Source organism: Arachis hypogaea, chromosome 20 (assembly GCF_003086295.3).
Source record: "Arachis hypogaea cultivar Tifrunner chromosome 20, arahy.Tifrunner.gnm2.J5K5, whole genome shotgun sequence".
Taxonomy (NCBI): Eukaryota; Viridiplantae; Streptophyta; class Magnoliopsida; order Fabales; family Fabaceae; genus Arachis; species Arachis hypogaea.
In genome coordinates, this window is record NC_092055.1 from 87,669,919 (window position 1) to 87,694,884 (window position 24,966).

At 38.3% G+C, this 24,966-nt stretch overlaps 1 non-coding gene across 1 annotated transcript; it reads left to right on the forward strand.

Moving 5' to 3' along the window:
• Window positions 1-23,709: 23,709 nt before the first annotated feature.
• On the forward strand, window positions 23,710-23,816 carry LOC112787130 (small nucleolar RNA R71). Its single transcript, XR_003194560.1, has one exon. It is a non-coding gene; the product is annotated as a small nucleolar RNA R71 (small nucleolar RNA).
• The last annotated feature ends 1,150 nt before the right edge of the window (window positions 23,817-24,966 follow it).

The window sequence follows — 24,966 nt, forward strand, 5'->3', positions numbered from 1 at the left end:
ATGATGACAGAAAAAGAGCTGAGAAGACATTCCCAACAGGTTGTATTGATACTTAATCCTTGCTGCTTTGAAGTACTTTAATTTGAAAATTCCTATATGTCTTGTTGAAGTGTTCAATTAAATGCAAGTGAAAATGTTTGCTGAGAAATACTTGGATCTGCATTATGTTTGTCATCCATCATTATCTTGAATTTTGTTTTGTTTCCCTGTTGCTTGAATAAAAAAGAAATGTTTGATTTAGAAAAGTTAATGTTCAATGTTGCAGAAGTTAGGATGAAAGTTAGTGGTGGTATTTGTTTGATTCAATTCTTAGCTCATAAAACAAAAAGATGCATAATGACATGTTCCTTAAAGTGTGAACTAGTTTTCTACTATAAAATCTGCTATAAATGACAGTCCCTTGAGAATGGATCAAAACAAAAAGAGAAAGAAAGAAAAAAAGCCAAGAATTGGCAAAGAAACAAATAATAAGGCTAGACACCAATAGCTTGGACCCTAGGACATATGCCTGTGGTGTTTATGTACTAGGATATGCTTGGACAAGTAGGTTCTGAGGAGTATTTTGAAACTTGGCCACTTAGATCAACTGATTTGGGATTGCCAGCCAAAAGTCCACTATCAAGAGCAATTTAGCTACAAAACATTTAGTGATCCAAAGAGATACTGGGCATCAATGATCCTAGGAAGAATATATGAGCCATGTGTCTTTGGTGAAAAAATGTTGAGCAAAACAAAGCCAAAGGCTGCTACAACATTTGCCACCAAGCCTTCAATGAGTAATAAGCTCTCTAAGCAAAAAAATCAAGAAGGAAAAGCTAGTAAGGGATCAAGCAAAAGTGAGGCATGGTAGCAGCAACCTTAGTGAACCTTTGAGGAAACAATTCCTATATGTCAGCAAGGAATAAATGAGCTATCATTGTCTGCATAAAACTCCATGAACCAAGTTCAACTATCTGCTAAATTAGGATATGCATACTTCTCTATTTCATTTCATTTTCTCTTATGTTTAGTGCTTGCTTGGGGACAAGTAAGGTTTAAGTTTGGTGTTGTGATGACAAGTCATCTTATGCTAGCTTTTCAAGCATTTTTCACTTGATTCATTAGGTTTTATGCACTTTCTTGCATTGTAAGTAAGTTATTTGGAGTGGATTTGCATGAATTGGTTAAATCAATCAACGACACAAAATCATGAGGTTTAAGCTAGAATTAATTGAATTTTGAATGAACTTTAAACCTTGTGAATTTGGTGATACTTTGATTGGATGTTTTGATTACTTGTAGGTGAAGAAAAGAAAAAAATAAGAAAAGCGTGGCCTAAGGAGCATGCCCAAAGGAAACAAAAAGCGTAGCCAAAGGAGAAGAAAAGCGTGGCATCACCAATGGAAGAAATGGAAGACGCACCAAGAGGGACAAGGCAATGGAGCTCAGTTGAAATACCAAACTAAGCGCTACAAAGAAGCACAAAGACATGCACAGCTCGGTTCACTAAGCTAACTTTATCGGGCCTTCTTCAAAATAAATTCAAGGCACAATTCCAAGGAATGAAGCCACAAAGTCTCGAACTCATGACCCAAGGGAAGGAAGGAGCGCTACTGATGAGTATTTTGGTGAAAAATAAATTTCTCCCAAAACACACAATTCTAACCGGCAAGTGCACCGGGTCGCATCAAGTAATAAAAACTCACAGGAGTGAGGTCGATCCCACAGGGATTGATGGATCAAGCAATTTTAGTGGGTGATTAGTTTAGTCAAGCTGACATTTAGTGAATTATGTGAAATGTAGCCAACAGAAAGTAAATTGCAATGAATCTTAAAGATGCAGAAAGTAAAATTGCAAGTAAGTTAAAGAACAAGAAAGTAAAATAGCTGAAACTTAAATTGCAAGAAAAGTAAATTGCATGAAAAGTAAAGGGGCTAGGGTGTTGGAAATTAAAAAGAGCAATAGATCACGAAACTGGAAATTTAAATTGCAGGAAGAATAAAGGAAATTGGATGCTGGGAATCAAAACAGAATTGAAATTTTGAAGTGCAGTGAATTAAAAGCAGCAAGAAAAACAAAGAGAAATCTCAGAGGGAGAATGAAACAGAACACCTTCAATTCTCCACCCAAGATTCAAAACAAAGAAAATTAAAGAGAGAGCTCTCAAATTCTAGTGCTCCCTAGTGGAGCCAGCCTCCCACCAATATGAAAATGATGCCTTATATAGGCTTTACAAAATGGAAATGAAAATGAAATTAAAAACAAATTACAATTAAATGAAATTCCTATTTTATCTATTTCTTGTGCCTTTGAGTGATGATCATTTGGGCCCTTGCTCTTGATGGAATTGGGTTGATAAAGGCCTTGGTTGATTGCTCTTGGAGTTTGAGGAGGAACCGAATTGAACCGGGTTGAGTTTGCAAAAGTTGGACCAAAAGTTGGAGCTAAAGTTAGGGGTCTAACTTTGGCTCCAACTTTTCATAGCAGCCCACAAAACTTGCTGGTATGAACGTTGGTGCCAATGTTAGGGGTCTAACTTTGACCCTAACGTTGGCCTCCCTTATGCACATTTATGGCGCCAACTTTGTCCTCTTGTCATGTTGCCAATTTTATGCCCAATATAGCCTATCATATATGGTTGGAAAGCTCTGAATGTCAGCTTTCTAACCCACTTGGAATCACTTCAATTGGACATCTACAACTCAAGTTATGATCATTTGAAGAGGGCATGGTCGCTGGCTTTAGTGTGCAGCGTTTAAGGTAACGTTAGCCCTCAAACGTTGGCGAGAACGACAGTTCTGGAGGCTCAAATGTATTGTCCACCCCATACTATTATACATTGTTGGAAAGCCTTGGATGTCTACTTTCCAATGCCGTTGGGAGCACATTATTTGGAGCTCTACAGCTCGAGTTATACTCCTTTGAAGGTGCAGAGGTCAGTTGGAAAGCTCTTGATTCCTACTTTCCAATGCTTCTTGAATCACCTCATTTGGAGCTCTGTAGCTCAAGTTATTCTTGTTGGAAGTATACCCCTTGTATGCCTTGTGGTGTGTGGCGCCAACGTTAGCCTCCAAGTTAGGGGGCTAACGTTGGCGCAAACGTTGGCCCTTCTCCCTTATGTTTTCATGTGCCAACGTTAGCCTCCAAGTTAGGGGGCTAACGTTGGCGCAAACGTTGGATGGCCAGGGAGGAATTCATGTGCCAACGTTAGCCTCCAAGTTAGGGGGCTAACGTTGGCGCAAACGTGGGATGGCCAGGGAGGAAATTTCAAGTTCCAACGTTAGCCTCCAAGTTAGGGGGCTAACGTTGGGGCTAACTTCTTGCTTCCTGGTTCAATTTCACTTATACCATTGTCCTCTCTTCACTCCTAGCCATTCCTCTTTGCTTCAACCTTTCTCCAAGCTTTCTTCACCTATCATTAATCAACCAAACACATCAAAGCTATGCTCAAAATCATGAGATATTCATTCTTTCATAATATATGACAATTTTAGCATAAAACCTCATGAAATAGCATGAATTCATACATGGTTGATTAAATCAAAGGAAACATAAAAATCTACCCAATTGGCTTGCTTATGGCTCAAGAAAGTGCATAATTCAATTGAAAACAAAAGAAAAAGGCTAGTTAAAATAGGCTAAGATGACTTGTCATCACAACACCAAACTTAAAGCTTGCTTGTCCCCAAGCAAGAAAATAATCATGCAATAAAGATTGACAATCCAAGGCAAGAAGAATAGCAACTCAATGTTCATGGTAAGCTAGTTTTCTAAGCATACTACAATCACAAAAGAAATGTAAATGATTGATGCTTCCATCTAGCTCAATTTATGAAATCTTTTTCTTATATTTCTTCCTTGAAACAAGCTTTTGATTTTCTTATTAGCTTCTCCTTTTTGGGTGCATTGCCCCATGAGTTGATAACAAAGCTACGACTTCTAAATGCTTTGTTTTCAAGTATTACCACTTGATACATAAGCACCACAAGCATTTGATTAGAGGACTTCATTAAGCTCATTTTTCTTTTCTTTTCTTGACTCTCTAATCATTGATGCTCAGAGCCTTGAGCTTTGAGGGAGTGCTTTTGCACTTTGAGCCTAACCTTGACTTCTAAGTGTTTTGTTTTCAAGCATTTGGCTTGATACATAAACACCACAAGTACTTAACAAATGAATTGCCATTGGTACTCAGAGCCTTCAGCTTTCTCATTCTTTCCCTTTTTCTTTTCTTGCTTTATTTTGCATTTGCTTCTTCAAGGTTTTCATGATTTTCAAAAGATTTCACAAAACGTACTAGATGAAGACTTCAATTAAATAAAATCCAATGCAATTGAGCAACAATCAAACATACTAGCTTACCAATACTTTTATGCACATGCTAAAATCTTCTTTAATGCCTTGTTTATTTATGATCATGATACTTTTGTTGCTTTTGAATTCACAAAACTCAAGTTGGAAATCATAATGACATAGCACCATGTTGCAATTTAGAAATCAAACTATGCCTTTTCATACATACATGCATACAGAGAAGGTAAAGACAATCATGCAGTTCATAGTGCTTGAAACAAATGAGAGGAAAAAGAACTTTACAACCTTGTAGTTCATCTTCTCTATTGTTGTCATTTTCCTCCCATTCTCCTCCTTCCCATACCAAACTCAGAATGCTTGCTCATCCTCAAGCAACTATTAGAACCGTGGCTATGGGGCTAAGATGGATCATGAATGTCTTTCACAAGGAATGTTAGTAGTACATGTGTTTCAAGCAAGCAAAATTAAAGATAATAATCAAGGCACAAGAGACAGAGACATTGTGATTGCAAGCTTAAGAAGGTGAGCATAATACTTTGCATAAAAGATAAGTGGCACACCAAACTTAGTGTGACACTTTCACTTGGAATTAATGCAAGTATCTTGTAAGAATTGGAACCAAATTTTGTTGCATAGCAACACCAAACTTAGAATGCAACCATATGTCAATTTATTTGAAATTTAAACAAAGCAAGGAAAAGAAATGTACCTACTGTCTACCTGTTCTTTACTTTCTTCCTCTTCTTCCAATTTGTTAAGAGAAATGACTTCAAAGGAGAAGAAGATTCAGCTATTACCCCCTGTCTTGGTCTCTCCTCAGCAAGCTTTCTTTTGTACATGGCTTGATTGAGCTTGCTTGCTATTGGTCCAGGGGTTGGATTGCTTGTGGTTGACCTCCTCTTGAATGTTGTCCTTGGTAGTTTGGTCACAATCCTCTTCTTGGTGCTTTTGTTAATTGCCTTCACTTCTTTGAATCCATGTTTTGGTGGTTGTGTGATTGTTGGAGTTTTGTCTTCATCAAGAGTCTCTTGCAATGGTGGTTCTGTGAATTCTTCCTTCATGTACTTCTTTGCCTCACTTGAGTTTGGAATGACTTCTTCACTTTCTTGCTCCTCCACTTCCTCTTTTACACCCAACATTTGTTTCAATCGCTCTATCATGGGGGAGGTTTGTCGATCTTCCCAACATTTCTTCATCTCCTCGTCATACCTTTCAATCATGGATTCAGATGTTGAGGCATTTTGGTCCAGGGAGGTTTGTGAGAGTTGTGAGTTTTCATGTTCTCTTGTCATCTCAAGTGCAGTTTCAGGTTCAACCACCTCATTCTTCATTGAAAGTTCACTTGATGCAGTGGCCTCCTTATCTTGCTCTTTCACTTTCTCCTTCATATCCATCAATTGGCCTTCATTTTTCTTGCTCAGTGGTTCTAAGCTCCTCCTTATTTTCTCTACTTCTTCATTCATATTTTTGAAGAAAGCTTCTTGCCTTTTCTCGGCTATTTGTGCTTCTTTCGCATATTTTTCGAGCTTGGACTCAAGCTCTGAAAGCCTTGAGTGGTTCATGGAAGTTTGTGTGGGTGGTGAGTTTTGAAAGGGGCTTTCGGTTGAAGTATGGTCAAGTGATGATATCTTTGGATGATTATCATATGGAGCACTAGAATTCCCTTCCCAGCCACCATTAGAATCATGACTTGCATCATTTTGTGGTGGAGGGAAGTATCCCATATGATTTTCTTTCTCATCTTGTGGTTGTGAAGCGAATCTCCATGAATTGGAGTGCTCAGAATGTGTATTCTCTTGGTGATATTCCCAGCCACCATTAGAGATTGGTGATGGTGGGTGATATCCCATAAAATTTGTTTGACCATAAGATGAGTTGAACTCCATTTGAATTTTGTAAAACACAACACCAAGGAGAATTGAAATTCATAACTCAGAGATGAATTTCTTATTGAGGCAATAACTCAAACACCTTGGTCTCAACTTAGAGCAGAGAACAAAAACAAAGAAAATGCTTGATCTAGACTTCCCACCCACATAATCATTATTGATCTAATCAATCCCCTGCAACGGCGCCAAAAACTTGATGAGTATTTTGGTGAAAAATAAATTTCTCCCAAAACACACAATTCTAACCGGCAAGTGCACCGGGTCGCATCAAGTAATAAAAACTCACGGGAGTGAGGTCGATCCCACAGGGATTGATGGATCAAGCAATTTTAGTGGGTGATTAGTTTAGTCAAGCTGACATTTAGTGAATTGTGTGAAATGTAGCCAACAGAAAGTAAATTGCAATGAATCTTAAAGATGCAGAAAGTAAAATTGCAAGTAAGTTAAAGAACAAGAAAGTAAAATAGCTGAAATTTAAATTGCAAGAAAAGTAAATTGCATGAAAAGTAAAGGGGCTGGGGTGTTGGAAATTAAAAAGAGCAATAGATCACGCAACTGGAAATTTAAATTGCAGGAAGAATAAAGGAAATTGGATGTTGGGAATCAAAACAGAATTGAAATTTTGAAGTGCAATGAATTAAAAGCAGCAAGAAAAACAAAGAGAAATCTCAGAGGGAGAATGAAACAGAACACCTTCAATTCTCCACCCAAGATTCAAAACAAAGAAAATTAAAGAGAGAGCTCTCAAATTCTAGTGCTCCCTAGTGGAGCCAGCCTCCCACCAATATGAAAATGATGCCTTATATAGGCTTTACAAAATGGAAATGAAAATGAAATTAAAAACTAATTACAATTAAATGAAATTCCTATTTTATCTATTTCTTGTGCCTTTGAGTGATGATCATTTGGGCCCTTGCTCTTGATGGAATTGGGTTGATAAAGGCCTTGGTTGATTGCTCTTGGAGTTTGAGGAGGAACCGAATTGAACCGGGTTGAGTTTGCAAAAGTTGGACCAAAAGTTGGAGCTAAAGTTAGGGGTCTAACTTTGGCTCCAACCTTTCATAGCAGCCCACAAAACTTGCTGGTATGAACGTTGGTGCCAATGTTAGGGGTCTAACTTTGACCCTAACGTTGGCCTCCCTTATGCACATTTATGGCGCCAACTTTGTCCTCTTGTCATGTTGCCAATTTTATGCCCAATATAGACTATCATATATGGTTGGAAAGCTCTGAATGTCAGCTTTCTAACCCACTTAGAATCACTTCAATTGGACATCTACAACTCAAGTTATGATCATTTGAAGAGGGCATGGTCGCTGGCTTTAGTGTGCAGCGTTTAAGGTAACGTTAGCCCTCAAACGTTGGCGAAAACGCCAGTTCTGGAGGCTCAAATGTATTGTCCACCCCATACTATTATACATTGTTGGAAAGCCTTGGATGTCTACTTTCCAATGCCGTTGGGAGCACATTATTTGGAGCTCTACAGCTCGAGTTATACTCCTTTGAAGGTGCAGAGGTCAGTTGGCCTCACTGCAGGTTGCCACCATGTTCGTTTATGCACATTGCGGGGCAGTTTTCTCCCTCAATTTTAGTGTCCACCATGCAGTGCCATATATGCTTGGAAAGCTCTTGATTCCTACTTTCCAATGCTTCTTGAATCACCTCATTTGGAGCTCTGTAGCTCAAGTTATTCTTGTTGGAAGTATACCCCTTGTATGCCTTGTGGTGTGTGGCGCCAACGTTAGCCTCCAAGTTAGGGGGCTAACGTTGGCGCAAACGTTGGATGGCCAGGGAGGAATTCATGTGCCAACGTTAGCCTCCAAGTTAGGGGGCTAACGTTGGCGCAAACGTGGGATGGCCAGGGAGGAAATTTCAAGTTCCAACGTTAGCCTCCAAGTTAGGGGGCTAACGTTGGGGCTAACTTCTTGCTTCCTGGTTCAATTTCACTTATACCATTGTCCTCTCTTCACTCCTAGCCATTCCTCTTTGCTTCAACCTTTCTCCAAGCTTTCTTCACCTATCATTAATCAACCAAACACATCAAAGCTATGCTCAAAATCATGAGATATTCATTCTTTCATAATATATGACAATTTTAGCATAAAACCTCATGAAATAGCATGAATACATACATGGTTGATTAAATCAAAGGAAACATGAAAATCTACCCAATTGGCTTGCTTATGGCTCAAGAAAGTGCATAATTCAATTGAAAACAAAAGAAAAAGGCTAGTTAAAATAGGCTAAGATGACTTGTCATCACAACACCAAACTTAAAGCTTGCTTGTCCCCAAGCAAGAAAATAATCATGCAATAAAGATTGACAATCCATGGCAAGAAGAATAGCAACTCAATGTTCATGGTAAGCTAGTTTTCTAAGCATACTACAATCACAAAAGAAATGTAAATGATTGATGCTTCCATCTAGCTCAATTTATGAAATCTTTTTCTTATATTTCTTCCTTGAAACAAGCTTTTGATTTTCTTATTAGCTTCTCCTTTTTGGGTGCATTGCCCCATGAATTGATAACAAAGCTACGACTTCTAAATGCTTTGTTTTCAAGTATTACCACTTGATACATAAGCACCACAAGCATTTGATTAGAGGACTTCATTAAGCTCATTTTTCTTTTCTTTTCTTGACTCTCTAATCATTGATGCTCAGAGCCTTGAGCTTTGAGGGAGTGCTTTTGCACTTTGAGCCTAACCTTGACTTCTAAGTGTTTTGTTTTCAAGCATTTGGCTTGATACATAAACACCACAAGTACTTAACAAATGAATTGCCATTGGTACTCAGAGCCTTCAGCTTTCTCATTCTTTCCCTTTTTCTTTTCTTGCTTTATTTTGCATTTGCTTCTTCAAGGTTTTCATGATTTTCAAAAGATTTCACAAAACGTACTAGATGAAGACTTCAATTAAATAAAATCCAATGCAATTGAGCAACAATCAAACATACTAGCTTACCAATACTTTTATGCACATGCTAAAATCTTCTTTAATGCCTTGTTTGTTTATGATCATGATACTTTTGTTGCTTTTGAATTCACAAAACTCAAGTTGGAAATCATAATGACATAGCACCATGTTGCAATTTAGAAATCAAACTATGCCTTTTCATACATACATGCATACAGAGAAGGTAAAGACAATCATGCAGTTCATAGTTCTTGAAACAAATGAGAGGAAAAGGAACTTTACAACCTTGTAGTTCATCTTCTCTATTGTTGTCATTTTCCTCCCATTCTCCTCCTTCCCATACCAAACTCAGAATGCTTGCTCATCCTCAAGCAACTATTAGAACCGTGGCTATGGGGCTAAGATGGATCATGAATGTCTTTCACAAGGAATGTTAGTAGTACATGTGTTTCAAGCAAGCAAAATTAAAGATAATAATCAAGGCACAAGAGACAGAGACATTGTGATTGCAAGCTTAAGAAGGTGAGCATAATACTTTGCATAAAAGATAAGTGGCACACCAAACTTAGTGTGACACTTTCACTTGGAATTAATGCAAGTATCTTGTAAGAATTGGAACCAAATTTTGTTGCATAGCAACACCAAACTTAGAATGCAACCATATGTCAATTTATTTGAAATTTAAACAAAGCAAGGAAAAGAAATGTACCTACTGTCTACCTGTTCTTTACTTTCTTCCTCTTCTTCCAATTTGTTAAGAGAAATGACTTCAAAGGAGAAGAAGATTCAGCTATTACCCCCTGTCTTGGTCTCTCCTCAGCAAGCTTTCTTTTGTACATGGCTTGATTGAGCTTGCTTGCTATTGGTCCAGGGGTTGGATTGCTTGTGGTTGACCTCCTCTTGAATGTTGTCCTTGGTAGTTTGGTCACAATTCTCTTCTTGGTGCTTTTGTTAATTGCCTTCACTTCTTTGAATCCATGTTTGGTGGTTGTGTGATTGTTGGAGTTTTGTCTTCATCAGAGTCTCTTGCAATGGTGGTTCTGTGAATTCTTCCTTCATGTACTTCTTTGCCTCACTTGAGTTTGGAATGACTTCTTCACTTTCTTGCTCCTCCACTTCCTCTTTTACACCCAACATTTGTTTCAATCGCTCTATCATGGGGGAGGTTTGTCGATCTTCCCAACATTTCTTCATCTCCTCGTCATACCTTTCAATCATGGATTCAGATGTTGAGGCATTTTGGTCCAGGGAGGTTTGTGAGAGTTGTGAGTTTTCATGTTCTCTTGTCATCTCAAGTGCAGTTTCAGGTTCAACCACCTCATTCTTCATTGAAAGTTCACTTGATGCAGTGGCCTCCTTATCTTGCTCTTTCACTTTCTCCTTCATATCCATCAATTGGCCTTCATTTTTCTTGCTCAGTGGTTCTAAGCTCCTCCTTATTTTCTCTACTTCTTCATTCATATTTTTGAAGAAAGCTTCTTGCCTTTTCTCGGCTATTTGTGCTTCTTTCGCATATTTTTCGAGCTTGGACTCAAGCTCTGAAAGCCTTGAGTGGTTCATGGAAGTTTGTGTGGGTGGTGAGTTTTGAAAGGGGCTTTCGGTTGAAGTATGGTCAAGTGATGATATCTTTGGATGATTATCATATGGAGCACTAGAATTCCCTTCCCAGCCACCATTAGAATCATGACTTGCATCATTTTGTGGTGGAGGGAAGTATCCCATATGATTTTCTTTCTCATCTTGTGGTTGTGAAGCGAATCTCCATGAATTGGAGTGCTCAGAATGTGTATTCTCTTGGTGATATTCCCAGCCACCATTAGAGATTGGTGATGGTGGGTGATATCCCATAAAATTTGTTTGACCATAAGATGAGTTGAACTCCATTTGAATTTTGTAAAACACAACACCAAGGAGAATTGAAATTCATAACTCAGAGATGAATTTCTTAGTGAGGCAATAACTCAAACACCTTGGTCACAACTTAGAGCAGAGAACAAAAACAAAGAAAATGCTTGATCTAGACTTCTCACCCACTTAATCATTGTTGATCTAATCAATCCCCGGCAACGGCGCCAAAAACTTGATGAGTATTTTGGTGAAAAATAAATTTCTCCCAAAACACACAATTCTAACCGGCAAGTGCATCGGGTCGCATCAAGTAATAAAAACTCACGGGAGTGAGGTCGATCCCACAGGGATTGATGGATCAAGCAATTTTAGTGGGTGATTAGTTTAGTCAAGCTGACATTTAGTGAATTGTGTGAAATGTAGCCAACAGAAAGTAAATTGCAATGAATCTTAAAGATGCAGAAAGTAAAATTGCAAGTAAGTTAAAGAACAAGAAAGTGAAATAGCTGAAACTTAAATTGCAAGAAAAGTAAATTGCATGAAAAGTAAAGGGGCTGGGGTGTTGGAAATTAAAAAGATCAATAGATCACGCAACTGGAAATTTAAATTGCAGGAAGAATAAAGGAAATTGGATGCTGGGAATCAAAACAGAATTGAAATTTTGAAGTGCAGTGAATTAAAAGCAGCAAGAGAAACAAAGAGAAATCTCAGAGGGAGAATGAAACAGAACACCTTCAATTCTCCACCCAAGATTCAAAACAAAGAAAATTAAAGAGAGAGCTCTCAAATTCTAGTGCTCCCTAGTGGAGCCAGCCTCCCACCAATATGAAAATGATGCCTTATATAGGCTTTACAAAATGGAAATGAAAATAAAATTAAAAACTAATTACAATTAAATGAAATTCCTATTTTATCTATTTCTTGTGCCTTTGAGTGATGATCATTTGGGCCCTTGCTCTTGATGGAATTGGGTTGATAAAGGCCTTGGTTGATTGCTCTTGGAGTTTGAGGAGGAACCGAATTGAACCGGGTTGAGTTTGCAAAAGTTGGACCAAAAGTTGGAGCTAAAGTTAGGGGTCTAACTTTGGCTCCAACTTTTCATAGCAGCCCACAAAACTTGCTGGTATGAACGTTGGTGCCAAGGTTAGGGGTCTAACTTTGACCCTAACGTTGGCCTCTCTTATGCACATTTATGGCGCCAACTTTGTCCTCTTGTCATGTTGCCAATTTTATGCCCAATATAGACTATCATATATGGTTGGAAAGCTCTGAATGTCAGCTTTCTAACCCACTTGGAATCACTTCAATTGGACATCGACAACTCAAGTTATGATCATTTGAAGAGGGCATGGTCGCTGGCTTTAGTGTGCAGCGTTTGAGGTAACGTTAGCCCTCAAACGTTGGCGAAAACGCCAGTTCTGGAGGCTCAAATGTATTGTCCACCCCATACTATTATACATTGTTGGAAAGCCCTGGATGTCTACTTTCCAATGCCGTTGAGAGCACAGTATTTGGAGCTCTACAGCTCGAGTTATACTCCTTTGAAGGTGCAGAGGTCAGTTGGTCTCACTGCAGGTTGCCACCATGTTCGTTTATGCACATTGCGGGGCAGTTTTCTCCCTCAATTTTAGTGTCTACCATGCAGTGCCATATATGCTTGGAAAGCTCTTGATTCCTATTTTCCAATGCTTCTTGAATCACCTCATTTGAAGCTCTGTAGCTCAAGTTATTCTTGTTGGAAGTATACCCCTTGTATGCCTTGTGGTGTGTGGCGCCAACGTTAGCCTCCAAGTTAGGGGGCTAACGTTGGCGCAAAGGTTGGCCCTTCTCCCTTATGTTTTCATGTGCCAACGTTAGCCTCCAAGTTAGGGGGCTAACGTTGGCGCAAACGTTGGATGGCCAGGGAGGAATTCATGTGCCAACGTTAGCCTCCAAGTTAGGGGGCTAACGTTGGCGCAAACGTGGGATGGCCAGGGAGGAAATTTCAAGTTCCAACGTTAGCTTCCAAGTTAGGGGTCTAACGTTGGGGCTAACTTCTTGCTTCCTGGTTCAATTTCACTTATACCATTGTCCTCTCTTCACTCCTAGCCATTCCTCTTTGCTTCAACCTTTCTCCAAGCTTTCTTCACCTATCATTAATCAACCAAACACATCAAAGCTATGCTCAAAATCATGAGATATTCATTCTTTCATAATATATGACAATTTTAGCATAAAACCTCATGAAATAGCATGAATTCATACATGGTTGATTAAATCAAAGGAAACATGAAAATCTACCCAATTGGCTTGCTTATGGCTCAAGAAAGTGCATAATTCAATTGAAAACAAAAGAAAAAGGCTAGTTAAAATAGGCTAAGATGACTTGTCATCAGCTACTTGCAAGGAAAATAAGCCAAGATTGGCCAATTTGCATCCCTCAAGATTCAAACAAGGGACCTCAAGCTACAAGAATTGCAAGGAAAATAAGCCAAAATGATTTGGCAAGGATTTGAACCAAGGAGCTTGAGGAGCGCTATCTTTGGTTAATCCTCATATTTGGGCTAAAAAGCCTTCCCCAAGGTTCGAACAGGGGGGTTTCCACTCAAGGCATGCGCTACCTCTCTTTACTCCACAAAGAAATTGGCATCAAGAGCTTTTCCCAAGGATTGAACTTGGAAACATGAAGCCCAAAGCAAGGTGCTACAATAGGGAGCTCATTTTGTTTTTCCAACTGAGTGCTACTCTCCCCCCACACTCCTCACATTTTGGCACGCCAAGGAGCAAATCATGCGCACAAAATTGACACGGACGAGGGGCTGGGACGCGCACAAATGGGCACACCAAAGACAAGATAGAGAGCTCAGTTCAATTTTTCAACTGAGCTCTATCGAAGTGTGACACGGACAAGGGGCTGGCGCACCAAATTGGGCAAGACAAAGCAAGTTTGGGCGCTCAGTTGTGTTAATCAACTGAGCCGTGCCCTGGGAGTTCACCATGACTCAATTTTAAGTCTAAAAATAAAATAAAATTCAATTCTTCACAAAATTTAAAATCCCACTCCAAATTCTAAAATCCAAAAATAGGAAGTGTATAAATAGAAGCTAGTTTGAGTTAGAAAAAAAAACTTTCTTTTCACTTTAGCTCACTTTTATTTTGATTTTTCATTTTTCAGACTCTGAGCTTTGGATTAGGGAATTGGGATAGAGAATTGAGTTCTCTTCCTCTGGGATTTTCTTTTCTACATTCTTCACTCTTTGTTTTGAATCTTGGATTGAGAATTGAAGGAATTCTGTTTCATTCTTGATCTGAAATCTCTCTTGTTTTTTTTTTTTTTTTTGCATAGTTTCATAGAATTGTGAATTTGGATCTAAGGTTTCTTTACTGCTTTCATCTTTTACTTCTTCTACATTGTTCTCTATTGGATCAAGGAAAGAATTGAGATCTAGACTTGTTATCTAGTCTCCTTCAACCCCTGAGATATTCAATTTTTCTGTTAGTTTATGCCTTTGAGCTACATTTACTTTCTGTTTTGCTTTTTCAAGCAATTCTTCTTTTCTGTTTAGATCTGCTACTCTCTAATTCATCTTTTACTTCTCTGATTTCTAAAATCCCAACTCCCTAAGCCCTTTATGATTCAAGCAATTTACATTTCTTGCACTCTAAGTTTCAGCTATTTACATTTCTTGCAATCTAAGTTTCTGTCATTTATATTACTTGCACTTTAAGATTCAGCTTCTTTATTTCCTTTGCCATTTAATTTACAGTCAATTACCCCTCTCCTTTTAAATTTCATGCAATTTAGTTTCTGATTGAATACACACTGCTCAAATCAACACTTGTTTACTTGACTAAATCAATCACCTAACTAAAATTGCTCAATCCTTCAATCCCTGTGGGATCGACCTCACTCATGTGAGTTATTACTACTTGATGCGACCCGGTACATTTGCCGGTCAGTTTAGGTGTTGGAATTTCGTTTCCAAACCATCACCTATAAAGCATGAAAACACTGAACACACAGATCACGGCATCGAATGGTATAAAGGAGAATTAAAATACACAATTTAAAGGCATAGGAAGCAAGTTTTCAACCATAGAACAAAATTAGGAAGGAATTGTAAAATCATGCAAATTGTATGAATAAGTGTGCAAAGAATTGATAAAAACCACTCAATTAAGCACAAGATAAACCATAAAATAATGGTTTATCAATCTCCCCACACTTAAACATTAGCATGTCCTCATGCTAAGCTCAAGGAGACAAAAGGATAAATGGGGAAAGGTAAGACTCATGAAATGCAACCTACATATGAATGCAACTCTATGCTAAGATATTTCTATCCACTTGGTTAAAAGTAAACAAGTTCTCCAAGACAAACATAAATCTGATTTCACTAATTCAAATTACAAAATAAAAGACAAGTAAACTTGTAAGAAGGTAGCTCATAAAAGTAGGGAACATAGAATTAAGCATTGAACCCTCACTGGTAGTGTATATGCACTCTAATCTCTCAAGTGTCTAGGGTTAATCACTCTACTCTTCTCTAGTCGTGCTTTCTAAAACTTTGTTCTTCATCTAACCAATCAACAAAAATTTAGTGTACCAACGCAAACATCATGAGGTCTTTTCAAGGTTGTAATGGGGCTAAGGTACGGGTGAGGATATATGTATGGCCAAGTGAGCTATAAATTGAATCTTTGACTAACCTAAGTTCTCACCTACACACACACACACTCTATATAATTCTAAAATCATGCCTAGCTACCCATGTTTCCCACCTTTGCATTACATACTCATGTATCAAATTTTTTTCTTTAATTTCACCATATATGCATTAATCTTTTATTAAACATAACATTGGGGTAATTTTGTCTCCTATTATTTATTTATTTATTTATTTATGCTGTAAAATCGAGATTTTTTTTTTTGGAAATTAAAGCAAACATAACATTTTAATGCATATGGTTTTTTCTGGTTTCACATGAATAGGCACCCAAATTTTCATTATTTAAATAAAGTGGAAACACAACACATTCCTATTAACCCAGGTTTCCCACAATTCTCCACACTTAGTTAACACACTATCTTAAGCTAACCAAAGATTCAAATCAGGTAATTAATTGTTTTTCTGCTTAAGGCTAGTGATGTGGTAATATAAAGAACAAATAGGGATTAAAAGGTTCAAAGTGGCAAACAAAGGTAATTGAAATGGTAGGCTATTTGGGATAAGTGAGCTAATAACAATTAATGGCCTCAATCATATATATGTATGTAAATACACTAAACAATGGACATATATAATGGAACAAACTATAGATTGCAATTATAGAGAAGAAAACACACAAGAATAAAATCATGGTTAAATAGTGTAACCATATAATTAAGCTCAAATCTCACAAGTTGTGTGTTCTTAGCTATAATTCATGTTCTAAATTACAATCTTCAGACAAGTTTAACACCAAAATTTTAATTTAAATTAGTGAAATACTAGAAAATAGGGTCTTGAAAAAGAAACTCATTACTTTAACTAAGCAGAACATACATGCAAGCAATTATTATCATGCAATCTATCCTATCTAACAAAAGAAAAACTAAAATGTTGGTGTTAAGAGAGAGAAGTTACCTCCGGAAGTCAGGGACTAACCTCCCCACACTTAAAGATTACACCATCCTTAGTGCATGCTAAGATGTGCAAGTGGACGGGTGGCTCCAACTGACGCTTTTTCTGCTTCATCAACTTTGATGATCCTGTTCACCCGCTTTGTTGGTGGCTTGACGCTTGTAGAGGGAGATGCCTTAGCCGGAAGTCTCTTATTTCTTCTCCTTGTTGGTGTCTTGTCAGTGGCCCTCTCTTTTCCTTTCGTGGTACCCATGCCTAAGGAAGAAGGAAAGAGGAAGACTATTAAGCATATATAACTAAAAACTGGAGAGAGAAAATTCCAAGTGATAATGAATGCCAAAGAAAAGATAATAGCTTAAATACATGGTAGCTACAAACATGTAGTTAAGACCTCAATTGAGAGCAAAAAGGCAATTCATAATAATTAGATGCAAGAGGGTAAAGGCATGCCAGTAGTCGGCATGAGAATCGTAATTCAAGCATCAAATAATAAATGTGCCAAATTAAAGAGCACTTGTTATGATGACAATTATGAATGATAATCCCAAATACATGTAGATTACAAGTGTTGTGAAAAAGAGGCATGAGAGTGTAAGAGTAAAATAAAATAGGATTCAAAATGCCATAAGAGCTTTTTCACAAACACTTGGTGTGCAATGTGAAAATAGGAATGAAAATAATGAATCCAAATATATATGAGAGCCAAAATTAAATGTCAATTGTCAAATCACTCCTCGTAATATCCACAAGCTCAATGATAATAAGGTACAACCCAAATAAAACTCCAATACCAACGTGAAAGTGCATGAAAAAGAAAAGAATTAAAAAGAAACCTTAAATAACTAAGCATGAAAGAAAAAATTTAGAAGAAAGAAAAGTAACTAAATGCAATAATTGAAAGAAGAATGAAAGAGTAAAGGAAGAAAAGAAAAGAACCTGATGTAGAAGATGAAAAAGGAAAGAAGAAAGTAGTAGAAAGTAAGAAGGAATAATGAAGAAAGAAGGAAGAAGAAAGAAGAAAGAATTGGGAATGAAAAAGAATCAAGATTGGGGGAGGGGAGAATTGAAATCTGGCGGTGTACTGATTTAATTGTGTGTCGCATGCTACGCGTACGCGTACAGCACGCGTACGCGTAGGTCGCATAAAGTTCAAGTGACGCGTAAGCGTCTGGGACATGCACGCGTGCTCTCAGTTTGTGCAAATTGTGCGAAAGCAGCCCCGCGCACGCACAACTCTCGGGTTGATACGCACGAGGGCTAAAAAGGCAGATGACGTGTGCGCGTCAGGTACGCGCACGCGTGGATGGGGACAAAGTGAAAATGACGCGCACGCGTCAGGGACACGTATGCGTGATGAAGATTGTGCTTCTAGCACAATTCCAGACCCAAACCATCACAACTCTCAGGTGAAACACCCATTTACGCCAATTTCCAGAGTCACGCATGCGCGTTCAGGACGCTTATGCGTGGACTGCTGAAAGCGTGAGCGACGCGCACGCGTGAGGTATGTGTACACGTGGGCTTGCTGGTGTGCGAAATCGTGATCATTCCATTCCTTGGTAACGGCGCTAAAAACTCAACACGCACGTTCATGATCTTATATCTGTTTCACAACTTCGTACAACTAACCAGCAAGTGCACTGGGTCGTCCAAGTAATAAACCTTACGTGAGTAAGGGTCGATCCCACGGAGATTGTCGGCTTGAAGCAAACTATGGTCACCTTGTAAATCTCAGTCAGGCGGATTCAAATGTATTAAGAAATTATAGTGGATGAAAATAAATAGAATATAAAATAGGATAGGGGTACTTATGTAATTCATTGGTGAGAATTTCAGATAAGCGTATAGAGATGCTTTCGTTCCTCTGATCTCCGCTTTCCTGCTATCTTCATCCAATCAATCCTACTCCTTTCCATGGCAAGCTGTATGTAGGGCATCACCGTTGTCAATGGCTACATCCCATCCTCTCTGTGAAAAAGGTCCAAATACTCTGTCACGGCACAGCTAATCATCTGTCGGTTCTCGATCATACTAGAATAGGATCCATTGATCTTTTTGCATTTGTCACTACGCTCAGCACTCGCGAGTTTGAAGCTCGTCACAGCCATCCCTTCCCAAATCCTACTCGGAATACCACAGACAAGGTTTAGACTTTCCAAATCTCAGGAATGGCTATCCATGGGTTCTAACTTATACCACGAAGACACTAATAACTCGGACTCGGTACCCTGTATTAGATATCCAAGAGATATCCATTCAATCTAAGGTAGAACGGAAGTGGTTGTCAGGCACGCATTCATAAGTTGAGAATGATGATGACTGTCACGATCATCACATCCATCATATTGAAGTCCGAATGAATATCTTAGAAGCGGAATAAGTTGAATTGAATAGAAAAATAATAGTACTTTGCATTAATCTTTGAGGAATAGCAGAGCTCCACACCTTAATCTATGGTGTGTAGAAACTCTACCATTGAAAATATATAAGTGATGATGGTCCAGGCATGGCCGAGAGGCCAGCCCCCAAACGTGATCTAAAGATGAAACAAAAGATGTAAATACAATAGTAAAAAGTCCTATTTATACTAAACTAGTTACTAGGGTTTACAGAGATAAGTAAATGATGCAGAAATCCACTTCTGGGGCCCACTTGGTGTGTGCTTGGGCTGAGCATTGAGCTTTACACGTGTAGAGGTCTTTCTTGGAGTTGAACGCCAGTTTGTAACCTGTTTCTGGCGTTTAACTCTACTTTGCAACCTGTTTCTGGAGTTTGACTCTAGAATGCAGCATGGAACTGGCGTTCAACGCCAGTTTACGTCATCTATTCTTAATAAAAGTATGGACTATTATATATTTCTGGAAAGCCCTAAATGTCTACCTTCCAACACAATTGAGAGCGTGCCATTTGAAGTTCTGTAGCTCCAGAAAATCTAATTTGAGTGCAGGGAGGTTAGAATCCAACAGCATCTGCAGTCCTTCTTCAACCTCTGAATCTGATATTTGCTCAAGTCCCTCAATTTCAGCCAAAAAATACCTAAAATCATAGAAAAACACACAAACTCATAGTAAAGTCCAGAAAAGTGAATTTTATTTAAAAACTAATAAAAATGTACTAAAAACTAACTAAATTATACTGAAAACTATGTAAAAACAATGCCAAAAAGCGTATAAATTATCCGCTCATCACAACACCAAACTTAAATTGTTGCTTGTCCCCAAGCAACTGAAAATCCAATAGGATAAAAAGAATAAAATATACTATAAATTCTAAAATATCAATGAAACTTAGCTCCGATCAGATGAGCGGGACTTGTAGCTTTTTGCCTCTTGAATAGTTTTGGCATCTCACTTTATCCATTGAGGTTCAGAATGATTGGCATCTATAGGAACTTAGAATTCAGATAGTGTTATTGATTCTCGTAGTTCAGTATGTTGATTCTTGAACACAGCTACTTTATGAGTCTTGGTCGTGGCCCTAAGCACTTTATTTTCCAGTATTACCACCGGATACATAAATGCCACAGACACATAACTGGGTGAACCTTTTTAGATTGTGACTCAGCTTTGCTAAAGTCCCCAATTAGAGGTGTCCAGGGTTCTTAAGCACACTCTTTTTTTGCTTTGGACCTTGACTTTAACCGCTCAGTCTCAAGTTTTCACTTGACACCTTCACGCCACAAGCACATGGTTAGGGACAGCTTGGTTTAGCCACTTAGGCCAGGATTTTATTCCTTTAGGCCCTCCTATCAACTGATGCTCAAAGCCTTGGATCCTTTTTATTACCCTTGCCTTTTTGTTTTAAGGGCTACTGGCTTTTTGGTCTTGCCTTTTGGTTTTAAGAGCTTTTGGCTTTTTCTGCTTGCTTTTTCTTTTTCTTTCTTTTTTTTTTTCGCTATATTTTTTTCCCTTTTTTTTTCTGCAAGCTTTTGTATTCGCTGCTTTTTCTTGCTTCAAGAATCATTTTTATGATTTTTCAGATTATCAAATAACATGTCTCCTTGTCATCATTCTTTCAAGAGCCAACATATTTAACATTCATAAACAATAACTTCAAAAGACATATGCACTGTTCAAGCATACATTCAGAAAACAAAAAGTATTGCCACCAAATCAAAATAATTAAACTAGTTTCAAGGATGAATTCAAAACCATGTACTTCTTGTTCTTTTGTTTTTAAAACAGTTTTCATTTAAGAGAGGTGGTGGTTTCATATTCATAGCTTTAAGGCATAGACACTTAGACACTAATGATCATATAGTAAAGACACAAACATAATTAAACATGAAGCATGGAAACCGAAAACAGAAAATAAATAGACAAGAAGATTAAGGAATGAGTCCACCTTAGTGAGGGTGGCGTCTTCCTCTTCTTGAAGAACCAATGGTGATTTTGAGCTCCTCTATGTCTCTTCCTTGTCTTTCTTGCTCCTCTCTCATAGCTCTTTGATCTTCTCTAATTTCATGGAGGATGATGGAGTGCTCTTGATGCTCCACCCTTAGTTGTCCCATGTTGGAACTTAATTCTCCTTGGAAAGTGTTGATTTGTTCCCAATAATTCTGTGGAGGAAAGTGCATCCCCTGAGGCATCTCAGGAATTTTATGGTGAGGAATCTCCTCATGCTCATGTTGAGGTCTATGATCTCTTATTTGCTCCATCCTTTTCTTAGTGATGGGCTTGTCCTCTTCAATGAGGATGTCTCTGGCCTTAGGTGCCATAAATGGTTATGGAAAAAAGCAATGCTTTTACCACACCAAACTTAGAAGGTTTGCTCATCCCCGAACAAAAGAAGAAAGAAGTAAGTAGAAGAAGAAGAAAATGGAGGAGATGGAGGTGTGTGAATGGTTTGGTCAAGGGGGTTTAGGTGGTTATGATGTGTGAAAAGGAAGGAGTGATGGTTTGAATTTAAGTGGGTGGGTGTAGGTGGGTTGTATGATGGTTTTGGAGGAGTAATGAAGGTGATTGAGGGAGGTTAATTGAGGAAGAATGTTATGAAAAGGTGTGCAGATGAGAGAAGAAGTGGTAGGGATCCTGTGGGGTCCACAGATCCAGTAGGGCTAAGGACTTAACATCCCTGCTCCAATTAGGCGTGTAAAACGCCCTTGCTGTGCAATCCTGGCATTTAACGCCAGACTGCTGCCTGTTTCTGGCGTTAAACGCCCAAATGTAGCTTGTTTCTGGCGTTAAACGCCAGCTTGGTGCCTGTTTCTGGCGTTAAACGCCAGACAGATGCTTGTTTCTGGCGTTAAACACCAGACCGTTCTCCTCCAGGGTGTGCTATTTTTTTCATTCTATTTTTCATTCTGTTTTTGATTTTTCAGTAGTTTTTGTGACTTCACATGATCATCAACCTAAAGAAAACATAAAATAACAATGGAAAATAAATAAATATAATTAAATAACATTGGGTTGCCTCCCAACAAGCGCTTCTTTAATGTCAATAGCTTGACAGTGAGCTCTCATGGAGCCTCACAGATAATCAGAGCAAGGTTGGGACCTCCCAACACCAAACTTAGAGTTTGGTTGTGGGGGTTCAACACCAAACTTAGAGTTTGGTTGTGGCCTCCCAACACCAAACTTAGAGTTTGACTGTGGGGGCTTTGGTTGACTCTGCAGTGAGAGAAGCTTTTCATGCTTCCTCTCCATGGTTACAGAAGGAGATCCTTGAGTTTTAAACACAAGGAAGTCCTCATTCAGTTGAAGGACCAACTCTCCTCTGTCCACATCAATTACAGCTCTTGCTGTGGCTAGGAAGGGTCTTCCAAGGATGATGGATTCATCCTCATCCTTCCCAGTGTCTAGGATTATGAAATCAGTAGGGATGTAAAGGCCTTCAACCTTCACTAACACGTCCTCTACTAGTCTATAAGCCTGTTTTCTTGAGTTGTCTGCCATCTCTAATGAGATTCTAGAAGCTTGCACCTCAAAGATTCCCAGTTTCTCCGTTACAGAGAGGGGCATGAAGTTTATCCCTGATCCAAGGTCACATAGAGCCTTCTCAAAGGTCATGGTGCCTATGGTAAAAGGTATTTAAGAACTTTCCAGGATCCTGTTTCTTCTAAGGCAATCTCAGTTGATCCAAATCACTCAGTTCATTGGTGAGCAAGGGAGGTTCATCTTCCCAAGTCTTATTACCAAATAATTTGGCATTCAGCTTCATGATTGCACCAAGGTACTTGGCAACTTGCTCTTCAGTAACATCCTCATTCTCTTCAGAAGAAGAATATTCATCAGAGCTCATGAATGGCATAAGGAGGTTTAATGGAATCTCTATGGTTTCTAGATGAGTCTCAGAGTCCTTTGGTTCCTCAAAGGGATACTCCTTATTGGTCACTGAACGTCCTAGGAGGTCTTCCTCATTAGGATTCACGTTCTCCTCCTCCTCTTTGGGTTCAGCCACATCATGTAAGGCTATGGCCTTGCACTCTCTTTTTGGATTTTCTTCTGTATTGCTTGGGAGAGTACTAGGAGGGATTTCAGTGACTCTTTTACTCAGCTGGCCCACTTGTGCCACCAAATTTCTAATGGAGGACCTTGTTTCATTCATGAAACTCACAGTGGCCTTAGATAGATCAGAGACTATATTTGCTAAGCTAGATGGATTCTGCTCAGAATTCTCTGTCTGTTGCTGAGTGGATGATGGAAAAGGTTTGCTATTGCTAAACCTGTTTCTTCCACCATTATTAAAGCCTTGTTGAGGCTTGTGTTGATCCTTCCATGAGAAATTTGGATGATTTCTCCATGAGGGATTATAGGTATTTCTATAGGGTTCACCCATGTAATTCACCTCTACTATTGCAAGGTTCTCAGGATCATAAGCTTCTTCTTCAGAAGATGCCTCTTTAGTACTGTTGGATGATTCCTTCAATCCATTCAGACTCTGAGAGATCATATTGACTTGCTGAGTCAATATTTTATTCTGAGCCAATATGGCATTCAGAGTATCAATTTCAAGAACTCCTTTCCTCTGAGGCATCCCATTACTCACAGGATTTTTTTCAGAAGTGTACATGAACTGGTTATTTGCAACTATGTCAATGAGTTCTTGAGCTTTTGTAGGCATTTTCTTTAGGTGAATGGATCCACCTGCAGAATGGTCCAATGACATTTTAGATAATTCAGAAAGACCATCATAGAATATATCCAGGATGGTCCATTCTGAAAGCATATCAGAAGGACACTTTTTGGTCAGTTCTTTGTATCTCTTCCAAGCTTCATAGAGGGATTCTCCTTCCTTCTGTTTGAAGGTCTGAACATCCACTCTAATCTTACTAAGCTTTTGAGGAGGAAAGAACTTGGCTAAGAAAGCCGTGACCAGCTTATCCCAAGAGTTCAGGCTATCTTTAGGTTGAGAGTCCAACCATAGTCTAGCTCTGTCTCTTACAGAAAATGGAAAAAGCATAAGCCTATAGACCTCGGGATCAACCACATTGGTCTTAACAGTATCACAGATCTGCAAGAATTCAGTTAAGAACTGAAAAGGATCTTCGGATGGAAGTCCATGAAACTTGCAGTTCTGTTGCATCAGAGAAACTAATTGAGGTTTATGCTCAAAATTGTTTGCTCCAATGGCAGGGATTGAGATGCTTCTTCCATGTAAATTGGAATTTGGTACAGTAAAGTCACCAAGCATCTTCCTTGCATTGTTATTATTTTCGGCCATGTTTTCTTCTTTTTCGAAAATTTCTGTCAGATTTTCTCCAGAGAGTTGTGCTTTGGCTTCCCTTAGCTTCCTCTTCAGAGTCCTTTCAGGTTCAGGATCAGCTTCAACAAGAATGTTCTTATCTTTGTTCCTGCTTATATGAAAAAGAAGAAAACAGAAAAGAAAATATGGAATCCTCTATGTCACAGTATAGAGATTCCTTTATGTGAGTAGAAGAATATATGAATAGAAGATGGAGAATCCAAACACAAGGGTGAGGAGTAGGTTCGAATTCTTAGATGAAGAGGAGTGTTAGTAAATAAATAAATAATTTGAAGGAGGTGAGAGAGAAGAATTTTCGAAAAATAAAAATATTTTAAATTTAAATTTAAAATTCAAAAATTAAAATTGAAATTAAATTAAATTAAAATTAAAACAATTAGTTAATTAAAACAAAATTTTGAAAAAGAGGGAAGGGATTTTCGAAAATTAAAGGTAGAGAGTTAGTTGGGCAGTTTTGAAAAAGATATGATTGAAACAAAAAGATAAGATTGATTGAGAAAGATTTGAAAATTATTTTTGAAAAAGATAAGAATCAATCAAAAAGTTAAGTGGTTAAATTGATAAGAAGTTAGAAAAGATTTTGAAATTGATTTTGAAAAAGATGTGATTGAAATTTATTTTGAAAAAGATTTGAAAAAGAAATTTAAAAAGATTTGATTTTGAAAATTAAAGTTGATTACTTGACTAACAAGAAACTAAAAAGATATGATTTTAA